The sequence below is a fragment of the Triticum dicoccoides genome, chromosome 6B, assembly GCF_002162155.2.
Source record: "Triticum dicoccoides isolate Atlit2015 ecotype Zavitan chromosome 6B, WEW_v2.0, whole genome shotgun sequence".
In the NCBI taxonomy this organism is placed as follows: Eukaryota; Viridiplantae; Streptophyta; class Magnoliopsida; order Poales; family Poaceae; genus Triticum; species Triticum dicoccoides.
The window spans coordinates 685066749-685078723 of NC_041391.1; positions in this window are offsets into that span (position 1 = coordinate 685066749).

Here is an 11975-nt window from a genome sequence, read left to right on the forward strand (position 1 = left end):
GCGATCTACAAGTGGTATGTAGATGCAAACTCACTCCCTTGACTCGTTGCTTAGATGAACTCATAGATGGATCTTGTTGAAACCGTAGAAAATTTTTAATTTTCTGCAACGTTCCCCAACAGTGGCATCATGAGCTAGGTCTATGCGTAGTTGTCTATTGCACGAGTAGAACACAATTTTGTTGTGGGCGTAGATCTTATCAACTTGCTTGCCGCTACTAGTCTTATCTTGCTTCAGCGGTATTGTGGGATGAAGCGGCCCGGACCAACCTTACACATACGCTTACGTGAGACCGGTTCCACTAACTAACATGCACTAGTTGCATAAGGTGGCTGGCGGGTGTCTGTCTCTCCCACTTTAGTTGAAGTGGATTCGATGAAAAGGGTCCTTATGAAGGGTAAATAGAAGTTGACAAGATCACGTTGTGGTTATTCGTAGGAAAGAAAACGTTCTTGCTAGAACCCAATTGCAGCCACGTAAAAGATGCAACAAATTAGAGGACGTCTAACTTGTTTTTGTAGCAATTGACATGTGATGTGATATGGCCAGAAGTTGTGATGAATGATGAATGATATATTGTGATGTATGAGATCATGTTCTTGTAATAGGAATCATGACTTGCATGTCGATGAGTATGACAACCGGCAGGAGCCATAGGAGTTGTCTTTATTTTTGTATGACCTGCGTGTCATTGAAGAACGCCATGTAAACTACTTTACTTTATTGCTAAACGCGTTAGTCATAGAAGTAGAAGTAGTCGTTGGCGTGACAACTTCATAAAGACATGATGATGGAGATCATGATGATGGAGATCATGGTGTCATGCCGGTGACAAGATGATCATGGAGCCCCGAAGATGAAGATCAAAGGAGCTATATGATATTGGCCATATCATGTCACTACTTTATATAATTGCATGTGATGTTTATTATGTTCTTTGCATCTTGTTTACTTAGAACGATGGTAGTAAATAAGATGATCCCTTACAACAATTTCAAGAAGTGTTCTCCCCTAACTCTGCACCGTTGCTAAAGTTCGTCGTTTCGAAGCACCACGTGATGATCGGGTGTGATAGATCCTTACGTTCACATACAACGGGTGTAAGACAGTTTTACACATGCAAAACACTTAGGGTTAACTTGACGAGCCTAGCATGTACAGACATGGCCTCGGAACACGGAGACCGAAAGGTCGAACACGAGTCGTATGGAAGATACGATCAACATGAGAATGTTCACCGACGATGACTAGTCCGTCTCACGTGATGATCGGACACGACCTAGTCGACTCGGATCGTGTAACACTTAGATGACTAGAGGGATGTCTAATCTGAGTCGGAGTTCATTAAAATAATTTGATTAGATGAACTTAATTATCATGAACTTAGTCTAAAACTTTTGCAAAATCTGTCTTGTAGATCAAATGGCCAACGCTCATGTCAACATGAACTTCAACGCGTTCCTAGAGAAAACCAAGCTGAAAGATGATGGCAGCAACTATACGTACTGGGTCCGGAACCTGAGGATCATCCTCATAGCTGCCAGGAAGCAATATGTCCTAGAAGGACCGCTAGGTGACGCTCCCGTCCCAGAGAACCAAGACATTATGAATGCTTGGCAGTCTCGTGCTGATGATTACTCCCTCGTTCAGTGCGGCATGCTTTACAGCTTAGAACCGGGGCTCCAAAAGCGTTTTGAGCATCACGGAGCATATGAGATGTTCGAAGAGCTGAAACTGGTTTTCCAAGCTCACGCCCGGGTCGAGAGATATGACATCTCCGACAAGTTCTATAGTTGTAAGATGGAGGAAAATAGTTCTGCCAGTGAGCACATACTCAAGATGTCTGGGTTGCACAACCGTATGACCCAGCTGAATATTAACCTCCCTGATGAGGCGGTCATTGACAGAATCCTCCAGTCGCTCCCACCAAGCTACAAGAGCTTTGTGATGAACTACAATATGCAGGGGATGGTAAAGACCATTCCTGAAGTATTTTCTATGCTGAAGGCAGCAGAGGTTGAAATCAAGAAAGAACATCAAGTGTTGATGGTCAATAAGACCACTAAGTTCAAGAAGGGCAAGGGTAAGAAGAACTTCAAGAAGGACGGCAAGGAGGTTGCCGCGCCTGGTAAGACAGTTACCGGGAAGAAGTCAAAGAATGGACCCAAACCTGAGACTGAGTGCTTTTATTGAAAGGGGAAGGGTCACTGGAAGCGGAACTTCCCCAAATACTTAGCGGATAAGAAGGCCGGCAACACTAAAGGTATATTTGATATACATGTAATTGATGTGTACCTTACCAGTACTCGTAGTAACTCCTGGGTATTTGATACTGGTGCCGTTGCTCATATTTGTAACTCACAGCAGGAGCTGCGGAATAAGCGGAGACTGGCGAAGGACGAGGTGACGATGCGCGTCGGGAATGGTTCCAGAGTCGATGTGATCGCCGTCGGCACGCTACCTCTACATTTACCTACGGGATTAGTTTTGAACCTTAATAATTGTTATTTGGTGCCAAGTTTGAGCATGAACATTGTATCTGGATCTCGTTTAATACGAGATGGCTACTCATTTAAGTCCGAGAATAATGGTTGTTCTATTTATATGAGAGATATGTTTTATGGTCATGCTCCGATGGTCAATGGTTTATTCTTAATGAATCTCGAACGTAGTGTTACACATATGCATAGCGTGAGTACTAAAAGATGTAAAGTTGATAACGATAGTCCCACATACTTGTGGCACTGCCGCCTTGGTCACATTGGTGTCAAACGCATGAAGAAGCTCCATGCTGATGGACTTTTAGAGTCTCTCGATTATGAATCATTTGACACATGCGAACCATGCCTCATGGGCAAAATGACCAAGACTCCGTTCTCCGGAACAATGGAGCGAGCAACCAACTTGTTGGAAATCATACATACCGATGTGTGCGGTCCAATGAGCGTTGAGGCTCGCGGAGGATATCGTTATGTTCTCACTCTCACTGATGACTTGAGTAGATATGGGTATGTCTACTTAATGAAACACAAGTCTGAAACTTTTGAAAAGTTCAAGGAATTTCAGAATGAAGTAGAGAATCAACGTGACCGAAAGATAAAATTCCTACGATCAGATCGTGGAGGAGAATACTTAAGTCACGAATTTGGTACACACTTAAGGAAATGTGGAATCGTTTCACAACTCACGCCGCCTGGAACACCTCAGCGTAACGGTGTGTCCGAACGTCGTAATCGCACTCTATTGGATATGGTGCAGTCTATGATGTCTCTTACCGATTTACCGCTATCATTTTGGGGATACGCTCTAGAGACAGCTACATTCACTTTAAATAGGGCACCGTCTAAATCCGTTGAGACGACACCGTATGAATTATGGTTCGGAAAGAAACCTAAGCTGTCGTTTCTAAAAGTTTGGGGATGCGATGCTTATGTCAAGAAACTTCAACCTGAAAAGCTCGAACCCAAGTCGGAAAAATGCGTCTTCATAGGATACCCTAAAGAAACCATTGGCTATACCTTCTACTTAAGATCCGAGTGCAAGATCTTTGTTGCCAAGAACGGATCCTTTCTGGAAAAAGAGTTTCTCTCGAAAGAAGTAAGTGGTAGGAAAGTAGACCTCGATGAAGTACTACCTCTTGAACGGGAAAGTAGTGCAGCTCAAGAAAATGTTCCTGTGTTGCCTACACCAACTGAAGAGGAAAATAATGATGATGATCAAGGTACTTCGCATCAAGTTGCTACAGAACTTCGTAGGTCCACAAGGACATGTTCCGCACCAGAGTGGTACGGCAACCCTGTCCTGGAAATCATGTTGTTACACAACGGTGAACCTTCGAACTATGAAGAAGCGATGGCGGGCCCAGATTCCAACAAATGGCTAGAAGCCATGAAATCCGAGATAGAATCCATGTATGAAAACAAAGTATGGACTTTGACTGACTTGCCCGATGATCGGCGAGCGATAGAAAACAAATGGATCTTTAAGAAGAAGACGGACGCGGATGCTAATGTCACCATCTATAAAGCTCGACTTGTCGCTAAGGGTTATCGGCAAGTTCAAGGGATTGACTACGATGAGACTTTCTCTCCCGTAGTGAAGCTTAAGTCCATCCAAATCATGTTAGCAATTGCCGCATACTATGATTATGAGATATGGCAGATGGACGTCAAAACGGCATTCCTTAACGGTTATCTTAAGGAAGAACTGTATATGATGCAGCCGGAGGGTTTTGTCGATCCCAAGAATGTTAGCAAAGTATGCAAGCTCCAGCGATCCATTTATGGGCTGGTGCAAGCATCTCAGAGTTGGAACATTCGATTTGATGAGATGATCAAAGCGTTTGGGTTTATGCAGACTTATGGAGAAGCCTGCGTTTACAAGAAAGTGAGTGGGAGCTCTGTAGCATTTCTCATATTATATGTAGATGACATACTTTTGATGGGAAATGATATAGAATTCTTGGACAGCATTAAGGCCTACTTGAATAAGTGTTTTTCAATGAAGGACCTTGGAGAAGCTGCTTATATATTGGGCATCAAGATCTATAGAGATAGATCGAGACGCCTCATAGGTCTTTCACAAAGCACATACCTTGATAAGATTTTGAAGAAGTTCAAAATGGATCAGTCCAAGAAGGGGTTCTTGCCTATATTGCAAGTTGTGAGATTGAGCTCAGCTCAATGCCCGACCACGGCAAAAGATAAAGAAGAGATGAGTGTCATCCCCTATGCTTCAGCCATAGGATCTATTATGTATGCCATGCTGTGTACCAGACCTGATGTAAACCTTGCCGTAAGTTTGGTAGGAAGGTACCAAAGTAATCCCGGCAAGGAACACTGGACAGCGGTCAAGAATATCCTCAAGTACCTGAAAAGGACAAAGGACATGTTTCTCGTTTATGGAGGTGACGAAGAGCTCGTCATAAAGGGTTACGTCGACGCTAGCTTCGACACAGATCTGGATGACTCTAAGTCACAAACCAGATACGTGTATATGTTGAATGGTGGAGCAGTAAGCTGGTGCAGCTGCAAGCAGAGCGTCGTGGCGGGATCTACATGTGAAGCGGAGTACATGGTAGCCTCGGAGGCAGCGCATGAAGCTATTTGGGTGAAGGAGTTCATCACCGACCTAGGAGTCATACCCAATGCATCGGGGCCGATCAAACTCTTCTGTGACAACACTGGAGCTATTGCCCTTGCCAAGGAGCCCAGGTTTCACAAGAAGACTAGTCACATCAAGCGTCGTTTCAACTCCATCCGTGAAAATGTTCAAGATGGAGACATAGATATTTGCAAAGTACATACGGATCTGAATGTCGCAGATCCGTTGACTAAACCTCTCTCGCGAGCAAAACATGATCAGCACCAGAACTCTATGGGTGTTCGATTCATCACAATGTAACTAGATTATTGACTCTAGTGCAAGTGGGAGACTGTTGGAAATACGCCCTAGAGGCAATAATAAAAGGATTATTATTATATTTCTTTGTTCATGATAGTTGTCTTTTATTCATGCTATAACTGTATTATCCGGAAATCGTAATACACGTGTGAATACATGGACCATAACATGTCCCTAGTGAGCCTCTAGTTGACTAGCTCGTTGGTCAACAGATAGTCATGGTTTCCTGACTATGGACATTAGATGTCATTGACAACGGGATCACGTCATTAGGAGAATGACGTGATGGACAAGACCCAATCCTAAGCATAGCACAAGATCGTGTAGTTCATTTTGCTAGAGCTTTTTCCAATGTCAAGTATCTCTTCCTTAGACCATGAGATCGTGTAACTCCCGGATACCGTAGGAGTGCTTTGGGTGTACCAAACGTCACAACGTAACTGGGTGACTATAAAGGTGCACTACAGGTACCTCCGAAAGTGTCTGTTGGGTTGACACGGATCAAGACTGGGATTTGTCACTCCGTATGACGGAGAGGTATCTCTGGGCCCACTCGGTAATGCATCATCATAATGAGCTCAAGGTGACCAAGTGTTTGGTCACGGGATCATGCATTATGGTACGAGTAAAATGACTTGCCGGTAACGAGACTGAACGAGGTATTGGGATACCGACGATCGAGTCTCGGGCATGTAACGTACCGATTGACAAAGGGAATAGTATACGGGGTTGCTTGAATCCTCGACATCGTGGTTCATCCGATGACATCATCGAGGAGCATGTGGGAGCCAACATGGGTATCCAGATCCCGCTGTTGGTTATTGCCCGAGAGCCGTCTCGGTCATGTCTGCGTGTCTCCCGAACCCGTAGGGTCTACACACTTAAGGTTCGGTGATGCTAGGGTTATTAGGAAGACTTGTATGTGACTACCGAATGTTGTTCGGAGTCCCGGATGAGATCCCGGACGTCACGAGGAGTTCCGGAAGGGTCCGGAGGTAAAGATTTATATATGGGAAGTTGTCAAACGGACACCGGAAAGTTCCGGGGTCATGCCGATATTGTACCGGGACCACCGGAGGGGTTCCGGGGGTCCACCGGGAGGGGCCACCCCTCCCGGGGGGCCACATGGGGCCGCATGGGATAGCAGCCAGCCCCTGGTGGGCTGGGTGTGCCCCCCCTTGGGCCCATGCGCCTAGGGTTGGGGGGAAATCCTAAGGGGGGCGCACCCCCCTGGCTTGGGGGGCAAGCCACCCCTCCCTGGCCGCCGCCCCCCCTCTAGATCTCATCTAGAGGGGCCGGCCCCCCTTGCCCCTTCCCCTATAAATAGAGGGGTGAGGGGAGGGCAGCAGCACCACAAGCCAAGGCGCAGCCCCTCCCCTCCCCAACACCTCTCCTTCTCCGTCACGAGCTTGGCGAAGCCCTGTCGGAGTGCTGCTTCTCCACCAGCACCACGCTGTCGTGCTGCCGGTGGAGCTGTCTTCCTCAACCTCTCCTTCCTCCTTGCTGGATCAAGACGGAGGAGACGTCGCCCGTACCGTACGTGTGTTGAACGCGGAGGTGCTGTCCGTTCAGCACTTGGTCATCGGTGATCTGAATCACGTCGAGTACGACTCCATCATCACCGCTCCCTCAAACGCTTCCGTACACGATCTACAAGTGGTATGTAGATGCAAACTCACTCCCTTGACTCGTTGCTTAGATGAACTCATAGATGGATCTTGTTAAAACCGTAGAAAAATTTTAATTTTCTGCAACATTCCCCAACAAGATGCACTAGAGCTATGAATGCTCAACAAAAGAAAACTAGTGGGTGTGCATCCAACTTGCTTGCTCATGAAGACCTAGGGCATTTGAGGAAGGCCATCGTAGGAATATACAAGCCAAGTTCTATAATGAAAAATTCCCACTAGTGTAAAAAGACAACTTATGAGACTCACTATATGAAGAACAAGGTGCTACTTTGAAGCACAATATATGAGACTCACTACATGAAGAACAAGGTGCTACTTTGAAGCACAAGTGTGGAAAAACAAATAGTAGCATTGCCCTTTTTTTGGGCCTTTCTTTTTTTTTCTTTTGGCCTTTTTTGGGGACTTTTTTTTGTTTGGGCAATGCTCTAATAATGATGATCATCACACTTCTATTGATTACAACATAAGGATTATAACTTGAAGCTTAGAACAGGATATGACTCTATATGAATGCCTCCGGCGGTGTACCGGGATGGTGCAATGAATCAAGAGTGACATGTATGAAAAATAATGCATGGTGGCTTTGCCACAAATACAATGTCAACTACATGATTATGCAATGGCAATATGACAAAAGTAATGTATGTCATGATGATGATGATGGAAGTTGCATGGCAATATATCTCGGAATGGCTATGGAAATGCCATGATAGGTAGGTATGGTGGCTGTTTTGAGGAAGATATAAGGAGGTTTATGTGTGATAGAGCGTATCGTATCACGGGGTTTGGATGCACCGATGAAGTTTGCACCAACTCTCAAGGTGAGAAAGGGCAATGCAAGTGTAATCCATGGACTCAACATTAGTCAAAAGAACCCATATACTTATTGCAAAAATTTAGAAGTCATCAAAAATCAAGTACTACGCGCACACTCCTAGGGGGATAGATTGGTAGGAAAAGACCATCGCTCGTCCCCGACCGCTACTCATAAGGATGCACAAGCCAGGTACACTTCATGTTTCAAATTTGTTACATAACTTTAACCATACGTGCATGCTACGGGACTTGCAAACTTCAACACAAGCATTTCTCAAATTCAGAATTACTCAACTAGCACGACTTTGATATTATCACCTCCATATCTCAAAACAATTATCAAGCATCAAACTTATCTTAGTATTCAATTCACTTCAAAAGAAAGTTTCACATATCTTGAATACCAAGTATATTAACATTAAGCAAATTACCATGCTATTAATGACTGTCAAAATAATCTAAGTGAAGCATGAGAGATCAATAGTTTCCATAAAACAAATCCACCAACGTGCTCTAAAAGATATAAGTGAAGTACTAGAGCAAATGACAAACTACTCTGAAAGATATAAGTGAAGATCAATGAGTAGCTAAATAATTATGCAACTATGCGAAGACTCTCTCTCATTTAATAATTTCAGATTTTGATACTTTATTCAAACAACAAGCAAAGCTAAAGAAAACTACGTTGCAAGGATAGCACAACTCATGTGAAGAAGCAAAAACTTAGGCTCAACCGATACTAACCGATAGTTGTTGAAGAAGAAAGGTGGGATGCCTACCGGGGCATCCCCAAGCTTCAACTTTTGTGTCTCCTTAATTCATCTCATATCATGGTTTTTCTTTTTATCAAAAGCTTCATTCACAACAAACTCAGCAAGAACTCGTGAGATAGGTTAGTATAAACCAATGCAAAACCTTATCATTTTCTACTGTATCAAATCACTTAAATAATTATTCAACATTGCATACTAAATGTCTCTGCATATCTAATACTCCTATTCTCAAATAGAATCATTAATCAAGCAAACATATGCAAACAATGCAACCATAACAGCAATCTGCCAAAACAGTATAGTCTGTAAAGAATGCAAGAGTATTAATACTTCCCTGACTCCAAATATTATGAACTAAAATTCCCACTGTAATAAATTTATCAGAGCTCAATATGCAAAAAGATTCAACATTATACTACTCTCTGACTTTTCTAGGGAATTTTTGCAAGAGCGGTAAACTTTCTGTTTTCAAACAGCAACATGCATACTAGCAAAATAAGCATGGCAAAGGCTATCCTTGACTTCTTTATTGAAACTAAAGATGCAAAACATTATTATAAATAACAGCAATCAAATACTAACAAAAGAAAATGACGCTCCAAGCAAAACACATATCATGTGGTGAATAAAAATATAGCTCCAAGTAAAGTTACCAATGAACGAAGACGAAAGAGGGGATGCCTTCCGGGGCATCCCCAAGCTTAGACTCTTGGTTATCCTTGAATATTACCTTGGGTTGCCTTGGGCATACCCAATCTTAGGCTCTTGTCACTCCTTATTCCATAGTCCATCGAATCTTTACCCAAAACTTGAAAACTCCACAACACAAAACTCAACAGAAAACTCGTAAGCTCCGTTAGTACAAGAAAACAAAACCACCACTTAGCTAATGTAATGAACTCATTATAAATTCATATTGGTGTAATGTCTACTGTATTCTAACTTATCTATTGTTCATACCCTCCGATACTACTCATAGATTCATCAAAATAAGCAAACAACACATAGAAAACAGAATCTGTCAAAAACAGAACAGTCTGTAGTAATCTGTATCAAACGTATACTTCTGGAACTCCAAAACTCCTACCAAATTAGGAAGTCCTAAGCAATTCGTGTGCCAATCCATAGCAAAAAGAATAAGATCACAAGCACGTTTCTGTGAATTAACAAAACTAAATTACTGGGTGCAAAAGTTTCTGATTTTCAGCAGGATCAACACAACTATCACCGTAAGCCATCCTAAAGGTTTTACTGGGCACTTTATTGAAACAAAAGATATAAAACATGATCACTACAGTAGCATAATCATGTGAACACACAAAAACAGTAAGGATAAGTATTGGGTTGTCTCCCAACAAGCGCTTTTCTTTAATGCCTTTCTAGCTAGGCATGATGATGACAATGATGCTCACATAAAAGATAAGAATTGAAACATAACGGGAGCATCATGAAGCATATGACTAGCACATTTAAGTCTAACCCTCTTCCTATGCATAGGGATTTTGTGAGCAAACAACTTATGGGAACAATAATCAACAAGCATAGGAAGGTAAAACAAGCACAACTTCAAGATTTTCAACACATAGAGAGGAAACTTGACATTATTGCAATTCCTACAAGCATATATTCCTCCCTCATAATAATTTTCAGTAGCATCATGAATGAATTCAACAATATAACCAGCACCTAAAGCATTCTTTTCATGATCTACTTGCATAGAAAATTTACTACTCTCCACATAAGCAAAATTCTTCTCATTCGGAATAGTGGGAGTATCATAAGAGACTTGAACACTAAAAATTGTTTCCACATTGAAAGAGTAATGTTCAGAAAAAGGGTAATCGTAATCATGACAAGATTTGTAAATATAATCATCACTACTTTTTATAGCATAAGTTTCATCACAATAATCATCATAAGTAGCAACTTCGTTCTCATCATAATCGATTGAAACCTCTCCCAAGATAGTGGAATCACTAAATAAAGTTGACACTCTTCCAAATCCACTTTCGTATTCATCACAATAAATTTTAACATCCTCCAAAATAGTGGGATCACTACTTCCTAAAGTTGACTCTCTTCCGAACCCACTTTCATCAATATAATCATCATAGGTAGGAGGCATGCTATCATCATAACAACTTTGCATATCAAAACTTGGGATGCTAAAAATATCATCTTCATTAAACATAGCATCTCCAAGCTTGGGACAAACATTAATTCCAGCAAATATATTCTCAAATATTTCATCCCAATCAAACATAGCTTCCCCAAGCTTGGGCTCTTTCATATCATAAGCATAATCACCTCATCATTAAAAATATTGATAGCACCAATAGTATAGAAATTATCATCATCACAATGAGTAGTAGGAGCAACATCATTTGGGAGGGATACCTTTCTACCTTTGTTGCTCCTTCTTTTCTTCTTCTTCTTCACATTATGTGTGGGTTCAACCTTTCTCTTTGAGCTCCTTATTGATGAGATTGGTTGAATAGAAGGCTCCTCCTTGTTACCTGATTCATCATAAGAAATAATAGGAGGAGATTGGGAAGTCTCTTCCCTTTCATTAGTATTCTCTTCATCTTCTATTTGCTTTCTTTTCTTTATGTAATTGGCAATATAAGGATTTTCAATGCAATTCTCCGCACAATACATATAAATCTTCTCTAGATCAAAGTCAAGAACTTTATCAAGATTAAATTTTGGAATATACTCAGTTATACGTTTCATTTCTTCATAACCCAAAAGAAGACTAAGCTCTTTATGATGCTTAAGGGTAATCAAGTTATCACAATATTTGGACACTACTTGATCATGAAACAAATAGCATTGGAGTTTTAAATGACCATGTTCATTGCAAAGTTCACAAGGAGCGCGAAAAATACTGAATCTTTCAGCACATTCATCTAGCTCTTCTTGCAACAATTTTGTTTCTAAGTACTTATGCCTCTTGCAATAAATATCTTATCTATTTGGTGTGTTCATGCAAACATGCACTCCACAAAAGTTGACATGCTCATAAGAGATATTTTCATCATAACTAGTGCAATCATAATTAGCATCATGGATATTCAAATAATTCGTACTAACAACATTGCAATCATGCTCATCATTCAAATATTCAGTGCCAAACAATTTAGAGATTTCTTCTTCTAGCTCTTGAGCACAATTATCATTTCCATCATACTCACGGAAGATATTAAAAAGGTGAAGTGTTTGAGACAAACTTAATTCCATTTTTTTGGTAATTTGCTTTTATAAACTAGACTAGTGCTAAAACAAGAAACAA